This window comes from Rhinolophus ferrumequinum, chromosome 3, assembly GCF_004115265.2.
Source record: "Rhinolophus ferrumequinum isolate MPI-CBG mRhiFer1 chromosome 3, mRhiFer1_v1.p, whole genome shotgun sequence".
NCBI lineage: Eukaryota > Metazoa > Chordata > Mammalia > Chiroptera > Rhinolophidae > Rhinolophus > Rhinolophus ferrumequinum.
Genome location: NC_046286.1, coordinates 419,556 through 434,218, shown reverse-complemented (window position 1 = coordinate 434,218; position 14,663 = coordinate 419,556). Strand labels below are relative to the sequence as shown.

The window sequence follows — 14,663 nt, the reverse complement described above, 5'->3', positions numbered from 1 at the left end:
GTGCCCTTTGGATGGACTTGGCCGTGGCGGGAGTGATGGAGCTGTCTAGGCTAACTTAGAGGATCACGTGCTGGGCCTGCTTTGTCCCCAGTGCGTCAGGAAGTGTTTAGTGCGTCAGGAACAGCATCTTCCTGCGTTTTTATTAGCAGCTGGGGCAGGGATATGCTACCTTGTTGGAGTCAACAAAGCTATTTCCAGTGTGAATGGGGATATACTGTAACAGTGATTCTTCCTAAAAATAGTGAAAAGTCTCAGACTACAAACCTTACGAGACCCTTTCTATATGGACAGAAGGATTGTGGTTACCAATGTGGAGAAAGGGAGGGCAGGTTACAGTGTTGGTCATCTTCTGGTTCTTTTGATGGATTCATAGGCATATAAAGGTTTAATTTTTTAGAACCCTGCCATTTTGGATGAATATATATGAACCTGTAAATGATTCTAAATTTACTCATTAGCAGAACGGTAAGCAACATTTGAATTCATTAAATCAGGATTTGGGCCCTTAAGGCAGACATGGGTCCCAGTAGTATTCTTTAGGCTCCTCTTTGGGTTCTTTCCTCAAAACATCTGACGTTTTAAATTATGCATTAGGACATCAAAAATTCCTCTCTCTTTAGTTATTTTGCTGCCCCAGGAATATTGTGTCTCCAGCTGCTCTTGTTTTAAACTTCTGATACTGGCCCAGCAGGCAGAGAAGAGCATCTGCCCCAAGAGTAGATGAGACCTAGCAGGGACAGGTTCAGAGAGTAAGAGGAAACACAACATGGCCCCAGCCCTCCATGTTGTGCAATTAAGAAGATGAGAGAAGAGCCATTTGTTAATGCCTTCAGTTATCTGTGATCCCAAAGAGGAGATGGAAAGCACTCATCTCCCAGCAAAATAAAAAACAAAACTCATGAAGTACTTAGTGTATCAATGGTAGGTGGGTTGCCTCTTCACAAATGAAAGAATGGTTCTTTGACTCTGTAAACATACAGTTAAGCAGTGTTGATGCCCCAGCTGAACTTGACTCCTGAGGAGAATAGAGAGAACATGGCTTGTTCATGGAAAAGTTAAAGTCAATTAAGAGGGAAAAAAATAACATGAAAACTAGAGAGAGCAACAAAAGATGGCTTGTGGTTGAGTGGAACATTGTGTACTGCTGGAGACAACATGGACCACGGGTCTGAGAGGAAGCCGAAATCCTACGTCTACATTTCTTCATCAGTGCCCTATTTTTTGAGACTGAAATGTTAGTATCAGTCCTGCAATAAATGTACTTGTTTATGTATTAAATCACTAAAATCCCCTGCCCCTCCTTTAACCCAGAAATTCCTCCTATGTGAAGTCTCTGAAGAACAATGAGAAAGCCCAACAAAACCGGTGTAGATTGTCATTGGAACATTGGCTTTGCTAGGATGTTAATAAAATAGCTTAGATTTCAAACTGCAAACGATACACTTAAGTCCTCAATGTGGTTGAGTGTAAGAAAAACTACATAATGAAGCCAGTTTTAACCATAGGTTTAAGATATAAACGAGTTAAGTTCCCTGTGGCATCTCATCAACATAATGAAATAACATTGTTTGAGGATCCGCTGTACTTGAATTTGACAGTAATTCCCAGTTATATTTCCCTTTTCTTTTTGGAGAGTGTTAGAAAATAATAATAAATGGAGTTGGAGCTGCCATCCCAGAGGAACTGCCTTGCATGTCTTATGCCTAAAACTTCCAAAATGTTAAAACAGCAAAATAACCTTTGCACTGGGCCTAAAGCAATCTTTAGGCCCAAAGGACTGTGCAAAGATAAAAAGAAAGCAGTTATGACTACTGGACTGAAAATGAACATTGTTTAGAATTCGCATCACTGTAAGCTTTTCTGCAAGATGGAAATGCCTTTCTTCTATTGACGTAATTACTCCCCTCCCCTTTCTCTTGAATACCTTTTGCCTTTGTCTCCTAACGGGAACATTGTTTGAGCTTCTGACTGAATCAGTCCTTCCAGAATAGCTATTCTCTTTGATATCAAAGATGTTTGTTGCCTCTCACTTTGAAAGGCCTTTTATTTTTAGCTTAGTTACAAATTTCTCAGCTCTGGTTTGTTGGCTTAATTTTGCATTTGAAGTTTGAAATGTAACCAGGGCATTTGAGGGTAACATTTTGAGGTACACTCCTCTATTTCTAAGATTCCTCATTCACAGCACATAAAGAATGTATCTGGATAATAGTATGGGATATAATTGCCAAACCCATTCTGGGATTTGTGATACACAGAAGAATGCAATAGAAAAAAAGATACTAACTTCTTTTAGTTTAGAGAGATTTTATATTTTTCAACCTACACATTAAAAAAACGACTAAAATATATCAAAATATTAACATGTTTTTGGTGATTCCCCCCACCCTCACGCCTTATTGAACTCTTTGCTATGGAAACCTTTAAACAAACACAAAGATGGAGAAAATATACAGTGAACCCTCCATACCATCTCCCAACTTCAACAACTTCAATATATGGTCAATACCAATTTGAATATGGCCTCATCTCAATTTTCACCCCCATCCCTGTTACTTAAAAAATAATTCTCTTGTAGAGATATTTCCATAAAAATGTAGGATGACCTCTGGTAAGTAAGTCCAGTGGCACAATAAATATTGTTAGTAAATGTAAAAATATTTACGTATTAGGTGTGATGAAAAAATATAGTGAATGTTTAAATTAAAAAAATTTATTACAGTAAAAGACACATTGCCATTAATTCCCCTCAAAATATTTCCTCTTGCTTCAAACACACTTATCCCATCATTATTGCTACTTTTTGAAGCAGTTTGGAAGTCCTCTTTCTTGAGGGTCTTTAGTTATGCTGTCCTGCCTGCCTTAATGCCCTGAATTGATTCAAAACATTTACCTTTCATGGTCATTTTAACTTTGGGGATGAGCCAGAAGCCTCATGGTGCCAGATCTGGTGAATAAGGTGGATGAGGACACAGTGTAATGTTTTTATATGACAGAAATTGCCATATACCAGAAGTGATGTGTGACATGGAGACTTTCCATGTGATCACACAATACGGTGAATGCTGCTACCGAGCGCCATCCAATGGAAAGGCAGAGATCTTTCCATTGGCATGTGGGACCTTAGTAACTGTGTGACAAGTTTCAACTTGTTCAGTTCAGTTAGTCGGGTGTGAGCTATGGTTGAAAGAAGGTGTGTTTTAAAGTGTGCAGTAAATCATCCTCCATCATGACAATGCTCCCTGTCACACATTGCTTCTGTTATGTGGCAATTTCTATCAAATAGAAACATTACAGTGTGTCCTCAACCACCTTATTCACTGGATCTGGCACCATGCAACTTGAGGCAGCCATGACAGAGCAGCTAAAGACACTCAGAAAGAGGACTTCCAGAACGGCTTCAGAAAGTGGCAAGAAAGATGGGATAAGAGTGTTTGAAGCAAGGGGGAGTATTTTGAGGGGGATTAATGGCAATATGTCTTACTGTAGTAAAAGTTTTTTTTATTTAAACATTCACCGTATTGTTTGATCACACCTCATATCTTATTCCAGAAAGAACTTCAAGCCATTTAAAACATAAAGCTAAATCGAGGTAGCAGGAATTTAACATACATAAAGGAAGAAAGAAATAAGGATGGAACAAAAAATGACCTGGAATATAAGTAAATGTATAGCATGACAATATTACCAGGACACTAAATGTGTGCCACACTTTGGTTTTTAAAGATTGACATGGGAACCTTTTTAATTTTATAGCTTATAGTTTCTATGACATGGAAATTGACTAATGATTAAGAGACTTAATGGGATCCTTGTTAGTAAAAGGAATTTCTACCTGGGTTCTAGTAAATAGAAACTATCACAAAGTTTATCTTTCATATAATGAGTTTCAAATCAATAAGGAAAGATGAACACCTCAGTAAACATTTGGTAAGTAATTTATGGAGGAAGAAACAAAAAAATCCTTTTAACATGAATGTGAACCTCACTAATAAAGTCATATAACAATGCCTTACCATTTTTCACCCATTAAACTGTTTTGTTGCTTAGTTATAGTATTCTATATTGATCAGGTTTGGAATATCTCAATTGCTTCATTTCTTTTGGTAAGCAGTTGGACATTATGTATGAAAAGCTTTTAAAACTGGATAAACTTTGATGTAGCAATTCCACTTCTGAAAATTTAAGGAAATAACTATGGGTATTTGAAAATATTTAAACAAGGATGTTCTTTAGAATATTGCTCATGAAAATGAGAAGTTAGAAATAATCCAGTGTTCAATACTGCACATAACATCTGGGTTATGTGCAGCACTTTGCTATCAGGGAAAAAAAATTATAAAATTTGAAGAGATTCCCAATTGCCATGTTGGGAATCACTTATGGAACAACTTCCTTCCAGTAGAACTATAGCTTATGAAAGAAAATATAGTAAATTAATTATTTCTTGGATAAGCAGAAAAGAGACCTAACCTTTACATTACTAAAAAAGAAAGGAAAACCTTTGTGTGTTAATAAATAACAGAAACTAATCCATCGGGACAAAACCTAGTTAAAATTCTCAAATCTATATGTTTCTACTCTGAACTTCAGGGCCCAAAATACAGCAGTTGAAGCAAGTGAGTCAAATGTATTTATTGAGCCCCTACCATGTATGCCAGGCGCCGTCCTGGGCAGGCGTTGGGCCTACAGAGTTTATTTTAGCACTGCTTACCTGATTCCTAAAGGCTGTCAGTATAGTTGGAGGAATCATTTCTGATTGTTTAGTTTCAAGACTCCATTAAAATATGTGACCTCGCACCTTCCAGACCTAGCGCTCAGAATCCTTAGCGCAAAGCTGAGCTGGAAAGGCTGGGTAAGGAGATACGGCATGTTCTCCTTATTCTCGCCCCGCCATATCCCCTAAACACCGCCATTGTTATCCCAGACCTGGCAATGGATGCCATTAAAACTTTAAATCTGGACTATCTCAGAGTGACCAGGGAGGTCAGGGGGCGAGCCTAACACCTCGGAAGTTTCTCTGGACGGGACAGGTCAGCCCCTGGGGCAGAGACTGGCCTCGTCGCACCCGCACCTGCGGGAGACGTCTTGTCCCACGCCGCCTTTCCCAGGCTGTTTCCCCATGTCACTTGCCATGCCCAAAAGAAACTCTTCTCAAATAGTGGTAAGGCAGTTCTGGGGCAAAGGGAACCCAAATAGAGGAGAGAAAAGAGGGCCATGCCACAGAGTCATTCGTTTTGTTAATTTTTTTCTTTTTTCCTTCAATACAAACAAACCGTAGGGCGACGCTAACGCTCAAGATTTCAGTGAGGACTGGCGGCTGGAAAGCCGACCAAACGATCTAGGCAGATTGATGTTCTTCCTTCCTTCCCGAAATAAGGGCTGTCTGGGCACTGGAAGTGTTTGCACTCCGTTCTCGAGATACGGATGACAGTTGTAAGGCCCACGAGACAGTTGTGTCCGGTTTTATGCATTAACATTTTTCTACTACTCCCTGCAGTCTTCTTTTTCAACCTACAGGTGGCCTTTTCCCATTCAGGTCTGTTACCCAGCAACACCGACATAAACACTTTAACATACCTCACAGAGGCACTGCTCGTGGATATCTATTTTAGTGAAAAATCTGCGCATTACGACAAGGTGTCAGGATGGCCGAGTGGTCTAAGGCGCCAGACTCAAGCTCTGCTTCCCCAGCTGGGGATTCTGGTCTCCGAATGGAGGCGTGGGTTCGAATCCCACTTCTGACACATTATTTTCCCTCTTTGTTTTTCAAAATAAATACTGTACTGAGCGAGGCAATACTCATTTATAACTTACGGACCCATAGAGTTAAAAATTGACTTAAAAAATTTTCTCACTGTTACCAAAAGTATTAAAAGCGGAAGCATCGCGACATCTTGGAAGCCGCGAGATTTGGGTCAAAGACGCTTGATAAGAAGCAAATTACTAGAGGGTGACTTCTCTGAGGCATCGCGAGGTAACCTGGAAACCGCGAGAATTAGGGACGGATACCCCTTGCGATGCTGAAGGAGAAAGGGGGTGATGTCTCGTGTTCTCTCTGCCTCTCCACGTGACCCGCCCAATTTGTTTCCCTCCCAGGCTCTCCCCTGAGTACTTCCGGTTGCGCTTATCCACCAATCCCAGTACTTTCTGTAAAGAAATCCTGCACTGATCCACTGCTCTCCTCTCTACCATGTGTCCCTGAAACTAAGAACTAGCCAGACAATCAGCTCTAATGCGTCTTTTGGAGCAAAAATTAATACAAGACCCAGTATTATATTATATTGTGTTGTATTATATTTATTACGTTATGTTATGTTATATTATAGTTGCAGCTGGGTCTATTATATTTTATATTATATTCCCAACTTGGTATATTATAGACCTGACCGGGTCTATAATATAATATAATAAATATAATATAATAAATATAACGTAATACTGGGTCTTATATTATTTTTTGCTCCAAAAGATGCATTAGAGCTGATTTTTTGGCTAGGTCTTATTTTCGGGGAAACATGGTATTTTCAAAAATCGTGAAACTAGTTCGCAAACATTTCCTTTTGTAAATTATTCATATTCACACTCACGGTGGCATCTGATAATTACTGCTTTATCTCCTCAGTCAAAACTGTCTGCAAAATATGAAAGCTATACCTTCCTCCTCCAAATGTAACCGTCAATATTTTATTGTGTCTTACTGTTCTATTTTGTCTGCATTTGCATGTATGTATTCAGAAATATTTTGTTTTTTACAGTAATGCGGTCATACCAGCACAACCATTCTCTGACGAATTTTTCACTTAATATACCTTAGGTTCTTTCCGTGGGAACACTTAGTCTTTTCCTTACAAAGGAAATACCACAAATCATTCCACAGGATAGATATATCCTACTTCATTTGTCCACTTTTTTTGGGGGGGTGGGGTGGGAACATTTAAGTTATTTCTAATATCATTCATCCAGTAAATATTTAAGGTGTGTTCATGTGCCAGGGATGCAGCCCTGGGGCTGTGGCAGTAAAAATAGGAGATAGGATACAATATGATGGGATAGGATAGAATAGAATACAAAATTAAACTAAGTTTTAAAAATAATAAAAAAAAGTTTCTGCTATTATGTTGCTTATATTCCAGTTAAATGACTTCGGTTGTGCCTCAGGAACACCACATTCCAAGATTTCTTTATATGTCAGGAGAAGAATATAAATCTTGTATCTTGAGACTAAGTGTTTAATGCCAGCTATTAAAGATTCATATCTGCATGACCATATATTTCTCCATCATTATAACCACTCATGACTGTACTCATTTTATTTATAATTTTATCCTAATAGTCAAAATGTGAGAGACTGGACAGGTGAAAAGAAAGCTGGTTTATTCGACAATAAAATTCTCAGGAAACATGCATCATGGACACGATCCAATTGTTCCATTTGAGAAGCCACATTCTGAATTCAGTTGGCTGGAACTAAATGGTTTTAACTACTACCAGATAGGCTCAGCTCCCTGCAGTCCTTAAATTAACTGTGGGTAGGTGAAATATGAAATGAAATATAAAAGCTTAGGGAGGGGAGTGAAACTAATTCTCACAAGATTTCTATTATACTATTAAATACATAATTGTACAGAGCAATATGACACATGCATGTGTATCCACTGCCCTCATAAAATCATTTTCAGCGTAGCAGACAAGTGTGTCTCTGAAGACTCTGGAAGTATTTGTAGTTTCTTCTGGAGAACTGGGAGAGTTAAAAAAAGAGAGGAAGATAGTATGAGGGAGGGAGAGCAGCTCTTTCCCCAGAAATTTCTAGAAGAAAAGGAAGCAAGGATGCTATCATAAATGATTTTTTATATAACTGTCATGTTGGAATTTAAAAGGTTAATTTTAGTTAAAAAAAAAAGAAAACACAATTACAAAATTTTTATAACACTACTTTTAAGAGGAGATTTCCTCTTCTTGTTTTACTCACAAGTGCCTCTTGGAATTATTGGGAATTATTCAGCCCTCATTCACTCTTTTCTTTGCCATTTGAGTCAGTCAGTAAGAGTTTACCTTCTGTGCCCCATATATCTCTTTTGGGTGGCATTAATGCTCAGCTTCTGTGGTCTCCCTTAGCCCTTTGCATTGGTTGTTTTTGGGAGTACCTGTGCCTTCACAGAGCTGTCGGGTGAGTGTGTTTACTTGGTTCCAGGCCTAGATATGGGGAAAAGGTGTAGAGAAAGCCCATCCATGCTAGCTTCAGATCCAAACCATGTCCTGCAATTTACATTTACCAGCCACAAAGCTGACATTTTGTTTCTGCCACTGGTGTATATACCTCAATTGTTACCAAATTGATAAAGGATACTTAAAAAAGGTAAAATTATGACTTTTGTACAAACAGAAATGAATATGTGTCAAAGACTATTTAATTCATGAAGTAATGTAGCAACCAGTGAGGTGTTACAATTGGTTCAAAAGAAAATTCAAAGTACCACACATTTATAGACAATCTGGAATGCTGAAATAAATTTAGAAACAGATTTTCTTTAAACTTTCAATTTCCACAGTAATGACCAATTCCATTGCATTGGACACCATTTGTACTTCAGTGGATGAAAATGATTTGTACTACTATCAGTTTTCTACATCTTAAACAGTTGTAAGATAGCTCAAAATCAATGAAATTTGCTCTTATAGACTGAGTGTTTGTGTCCCCTCCCAAATTCATGTGTTGAAGTCTTAACCCCTTAATGTAATGTCATTAGGAGATGAGTTCTTTGGAAGGTAATTAGGATTAGATGAGGTTATGAGGATAAAACCTTCATGAATGGGATTAGTGTCCTTATAGGAATACTGAGAGAGCTTGCTTCCTCATTCTACTTCTGTCATGTGAGGACACAACAAACACAGCCTTCCGCAACCAGCCTCTTTCTTCCTCACAAGAACCCAATCAGGACTTTCCAACTTCCAGAACTATAAGAAATAAACTTATGTTTTTTAAGCCACGCAGTATTTGAGAAGGACTGTTATCTTATACAGTGGGATTCCCCCCGACCCCCATCTTGAACTCAAAATTTTTTCTGACAAAACTCACATGGGAGAAGGATGGGATTATGACCTTCAAAACTAAACACACTTCTCTTCCTGACAAGGAGAAAATTCCGAGATGTTCTAAATTGAATTACAAAAGCCAGAGAATGAGAGAAAGAGACAGCACTGCTAGCCTGTTAATGCCTGCTGACCAGTTAACAAAAGATTTCTCACATCCCTTTTTGCCTGTTGGAATTTTGGATTAATTTCCAGGTGGCTATTTCTGTAGATTATTTTAGCCAGGTCCCATCTAATTCCAGGAGCCTCCACATGTTTACACGTGGGCTTTCAGGACTGCTGCCCCAACTAACCCACAGAAGCAGACATTATGTGAACTCTGCTAGCTTAGAGCTGGCCCTGCTTCAGCTCCCCCCACTCCTTTACCAATATCTCATGTAAATTCTTTCAGACTACCTCCTTCTTCCTCCTTCTCCTTACTTGATGTATAAAAAATGCTTGTAAAACTCTGGGACGATAGACATATTGGCTTTCCTACACAGCCATGCTGCTGGTGGTTTAGACTCCATGCCCAAGACTGGTCTTTTGGCTAGCATTTTTGGCTAAACAAACCATTACTTACAAAAAGACTTTTAGCCATGGAAGTTAAGATTTTTTAGTTTAACATTCCCTACTTAGCTAATACAATCACATAGAATTCGGATTTAGAGTTGAATTTATTAAAAAGTGAAGAATTTAGGCATCTATCTCACCACATCTCAGCAAGAACTTTCCAATTTGAAATACCATATTTTGCCGTGTATAACGCACTCCCGTGTATAATGTGCACCCAGGTTTTTGGCCCAAACTTTCAGAGAAAAAAAATCTTTCATTTTAATTTTTTAATTCAAAATTTTACTTGTCTACTTTTAGGTACTTATTTTTTGTATTATAAAGGACTTTTAGCATTTATTTTTTAACATATTATGGTACAAGAAATTTTATGTAACAAATAATTACAAAACACAAGAACAAATACAAGGTACAAAAAATTGTATGTACATGTAACAAATTTATGGCATTTACGCATCATAAAAGGCCAAGAACTCTTCATCATTGCAAGTTCATCATAAGTTTAACAAAACCTATTATTGTATTCCAGTGTACTATTTTGCATATGGATGTCATTATTTATTTCTAGAGTTACACTTTTAAATCTTAAACATAAATAAAAGAATTAACAACATTTATATAGATATGGAATTAGTACTACCCACATATAATGAACGTCCTTATTTTTCCCTCACAAATGTGGGCATAAAGTGCCCATTATACATGGCAAAATACAGTAATTCTCCAGTCAATCAGTGTTCTTTTTGTTTGTAATAATAGCAAACATTTATTGAACAAGTCTATGAAATTTACATTATGTTACATGCAAGTTCTTCATATGTAAGTTTTTTGGGGTATTTTTACTTTCATAACATGAAGGTAGTGATGACAAGAAAGAAAAGGAGAAAGAGAAGGAAAAATTACTAAAATTTCTACCTAATACAATCATTTGTGGTTTGAAGTATTAGCCACCAAACTAAATGACCTTTGATCTTGACCTAGTAATCTCTTTTGTGAAAGTTTCTTCTTTGTTTCTTACTTCCTTTCCCCCTTTTCTCATTTTCTCTCACCTCTTCCCTTTCCTGCCAGTCCCTTAGCTCTGGAATCCCGGATATTCTCCTGCACATTTCACCTTCACAAAACTATTTTCTCCAACAAGAAAAATAAATACAGATTATTTAAAGAAAGAAAAGGAGATTACAAATTCCTTTCAAAATTCACTAGGAAGGTATGGTTTCTTATCCAAAGTCCACCCTGTGTGTTCGGATTTACCCTACTTCTCCCTGCAATGTTCACATTTCTGACTCTTTCATGGAATAAAAGTTAATTATCCTCTGAAAACTTTTATAAAACTAATGAAATTTTCCACTTCTTAACACCTCCCTTTTCAAATGGCATTTAACTGTGAGAAGGGATATAGGAAATGTCTGTTAAATCTCCTTTCTTGTGAAACTTCCAAGGAGACCCCAACCTCCCAATGTTACTTAATTGTCTGAGAAAACATAAGATGATTAACTCCCTGAAGCAAGCAGGGAGTTCTAACCTTCCTTGAAGTGATAAATTAAGGCATCAGTATAAGGAGGAGAGAGTGTGGGGATCCAGAATGAGTCACCCCAAATTATTCCTCTGTGATATGCAGATTGTTTTGAGCTAAAGGCAACTTAACACTGGGACTGGCTGGAGTCTTCATACCTATAACCTATATCAGTTGACAGAATCCAAGAGGGGAATTAGAGGTAAAGTATACAATAGTTTTTGACCAGAAGGAACTCCTTGGAGAAGGGAGTTTGATCTGGACAGCTCAAGGAAGTTGGAAGACGTCCTTACATGCAATGGAGGGAAAGGTTACAAAACCATAATTCTTTTTCAAAATTTGGTCATATCAAGAGATTACGATAAAGAAAGGAAATCAGAACAAGGCATGAATTTGAAGGGTAGCCAAATATACCACCCTAAAATTAGCTTCTTTGTCATAAATATTATTTTGAGAAACAACAGACACAGAAGAAGCTCTGAAAACAAACTAGAAGTTTTCTGAAAACAGAAAACCATTTTGTAAGGTGTCTCTCTTTCTGTACCAGGAAAAGAAGGATGACTCAATTCACAAGAAAATTTTAACAATGGAGAAAGCACAGATTTAAATCTTCATAACAAACCTTACTCTTTTTCTTGAAAATTTAAAAATTTCAATATAACATACAATATTATATTAGTTTCAGGTGTAAAACATAATGATTAGACATTTATATAAGTTAGAAGAGGTTATCCCAATAAGTTAGACACCACCTGACATCATAAACAGTCATTACAATATCATTAACTGTATTTCCTATGCTGTACTTTACATCCCTGTGACTGTTTTTGTAAAAGGACACTTGTACATCTTAATCCCTTCCTTTTTTTTACCCTTCCCCTCCAACCACCCTCCTCTCTGGCAACCATCAATATGTTCTCTGCATCTATGAGTGTGTTTCTGTTTTGTTTTTTCATTTATTTTGTTTTTTAGATTCCACATGTAAGTGAGATCATATGGTATTTGTCTTTCTCTGCCTGACTTATTTCACTTAGCATAATACCCACTAGATTGATCCATGTTGTCACAAATGTCAAGATTTCATTCTTTTTTTTATGGCTGAGTAATATTGCATTGTAAATATGTACCACCTCGTCTTTATACATTTGTCTATTGATGAACACATGTTGCTTCCATATCTTGGTTCTTGTAAATGGTGCTGCAGTGAACATAGGGTGCATATATCTTTCCAAATTAATGTTTTGTATTTCTTTGGATAAGTATGCAGAAGTGGGATCATAGTTCTATTGTTAATTTTTTGAGGAACCTCCATACTGTTTTCCATAGTGGCTGCACCAATCTGCAATCCCACCAACAGTGCACGAGGGTTCCCTTCCCTCCACATCCTCACCAACACTTGTTTGTTGATTTTGATGATGGCCATTCTGACAGGAGTGAGATGGTATCTCATTGTGGTTTTATTTTGCATTTCTCTGAGGATTAGTCAAGTTTAGCAACTTTTCATATGTCTATTGGCCTTATATATGTCCTCTTTGGAGAAATGTCTATTCAGGTCCTCTGCCCATTTTTAAATTAGATTGGGTGTTTTTTTTGGAGGGGGAGGCGGTTGGAGGAAGTGTTAAATGTATGAATTATTTATAAATTTTCGATATTAACCCCTTATTAGATGTCACTGGTGAATATCTTCACCCATTCAGTAGGTTCTCTTTGCATTTTGTTGATGGGTTCCTTGCTGTACATAACTTCTTTAGTATGATGTAGTCCCATTTCTTTATTATTATTTTTTTGTTTCCCTTGCCCAAGGAAACATATCCAAAAAAAAATATTACTAAGAGCAATGTCAAACAGTTTGCTGCCAATATTTCCTTCTAGGAGTTTTATGGTTTTGGGCCTTACATTTAAGTCTTTAATCGATTTTGAGCTTATTTTTGTTTATGGTGTAAGAAAGTTGTCCAGTTTCATTCTTTTGCATATGTCTGTCCAGTTTCCCCAACACCATTTATTGAAGAGACTGCCTTTACTACACTGTATATTTTTGCCTCCTTTGTCATAGATTAATTGACCATATAGACATATAGGGGTTTATTTCTGGGCTCTCTATTCTGTTCCATTGACTTTGTGCCTTTTTTTTTAATGCCAGTACCACGCTGTTTTGATTACTATAGTCTAGTAGTATAGTTTGATATCAGGTAGCATGATACCTCCAACTTTGCTCTTTTTTTCTCAAAGTTGCTTTGGCTCTACGGGGTCTTTTGTGGCTCTATGTAAATTTTAGGAGTTTTTGTTCTATTTCTGTGAAAAAATGCCACTGGTATTTTGATAAGGCTTGCATTAAGTATATAGATTGCTTTGGGTACTATGTACATTTTAACAATGTTAATTCTTCCTATCCATGAGCTTCGTATGTGCATTTGTTTATTTGTATCTTCTTCAATGTCTGATACAAGCAGTTTTCAGAATAGAGGTCTTTTAATTCCTTGGTTAGATTCATTCCTAGGTATTTTATTCTTTTTGATGTAATTGTTAATGGGATTGTTTTCTTAATTTCTTTTTCTAATAGCTTGTTATTGTTGTAAAAAAATGCAACTGATTTATGAATATTAACCTTGTATACTGCTACTTTACTAAATTCGTTTATTCTAATAGTTTTTTCATGGATTCTTTAGGGTTCTCTCTATATAGTATCATGTCATCTGCAAAGTTTTTCTTCTTGCTTTCCAATTCAGATGACTTGTCTTTCTTTCTTCTTTCCTTCCTTCCTTCCTTCCTTCCTTCCTTCCTTCCTTCCTTCCTTCCTTCCTTCCTTCCTTCCCTCCCTCCCTCCCTCCCTCCCTCCCTCCCTCCCTCCCTCCCTCCTTCCCTCTCTCCTTCCCTCCCTCCTTCCTTCCCTCCCTCTCTCTTTCTTTCTTTCTTTCTCTCTGCTGGATTGCTGTGGCTAGGATTTCCCAAACTATGCTGAATAAAAGTGGTGATAGTGGGCATCATTGTCTTTTTTTTGATTATAAAGAAAAAGCTTTCATCTTTTTACTATTAAGTATGATGTTAGCTGTGAGTTTGTCACATATGACCTTTACTATATTGAGGTATGTTCCCTCTATCCCCACTTTGCTGAGAGGTTTTATCATAAATGGATGTTGGATTTTGTCAAATGATTTTTTTGCATCTATTGATATGATCACATGATTTTTATCCTTCTTTTTTGCTATGTGGTGTATCACATTTAATTGATTTGTGATTTGTGGATATCAAACTAGTTTTGCTTCCTGGGAATAAATCCCACTTGATCATGGTGTATGAAATTTTTAATGTATTGGTGAATTCAGCTTGCTAATATTTTGTTGAGGATTTTTGCATATGTGTTCATTAGGGATATGGCATATATATATATATATATATATATATATATATATATATATGTATGTATATATATGTGTATATATACACACACACACACACACACACACACACACACACACACACACACAAAATTAAGTTTGCGAACTTGCCT

At 37.0% G+C, this 14,663-nt stretch overlaps 1 non-coding gene across 1 annotated transcript; it reads left to right on the top strand.

Annotated features, from left to right (window-relative positions):
• The first annotated feature begins 5,639 nt into the window (after window positions 1-5,639).
• TRNAL-CAA (transfer RNA leucine (anticodon CAA)) lies at window positions 5,640-5,744 on the top strand. The gene is made up of 2 exons: window positions 5,640-5,677; window positions 5,699-5,744. It is a non-coding gene; the product is annotated as a tRNA-Leu (tRNA).
• The last annotated feature ends 8,919 nt before the right edge of the window (window positions 5,745-14,663 follow it).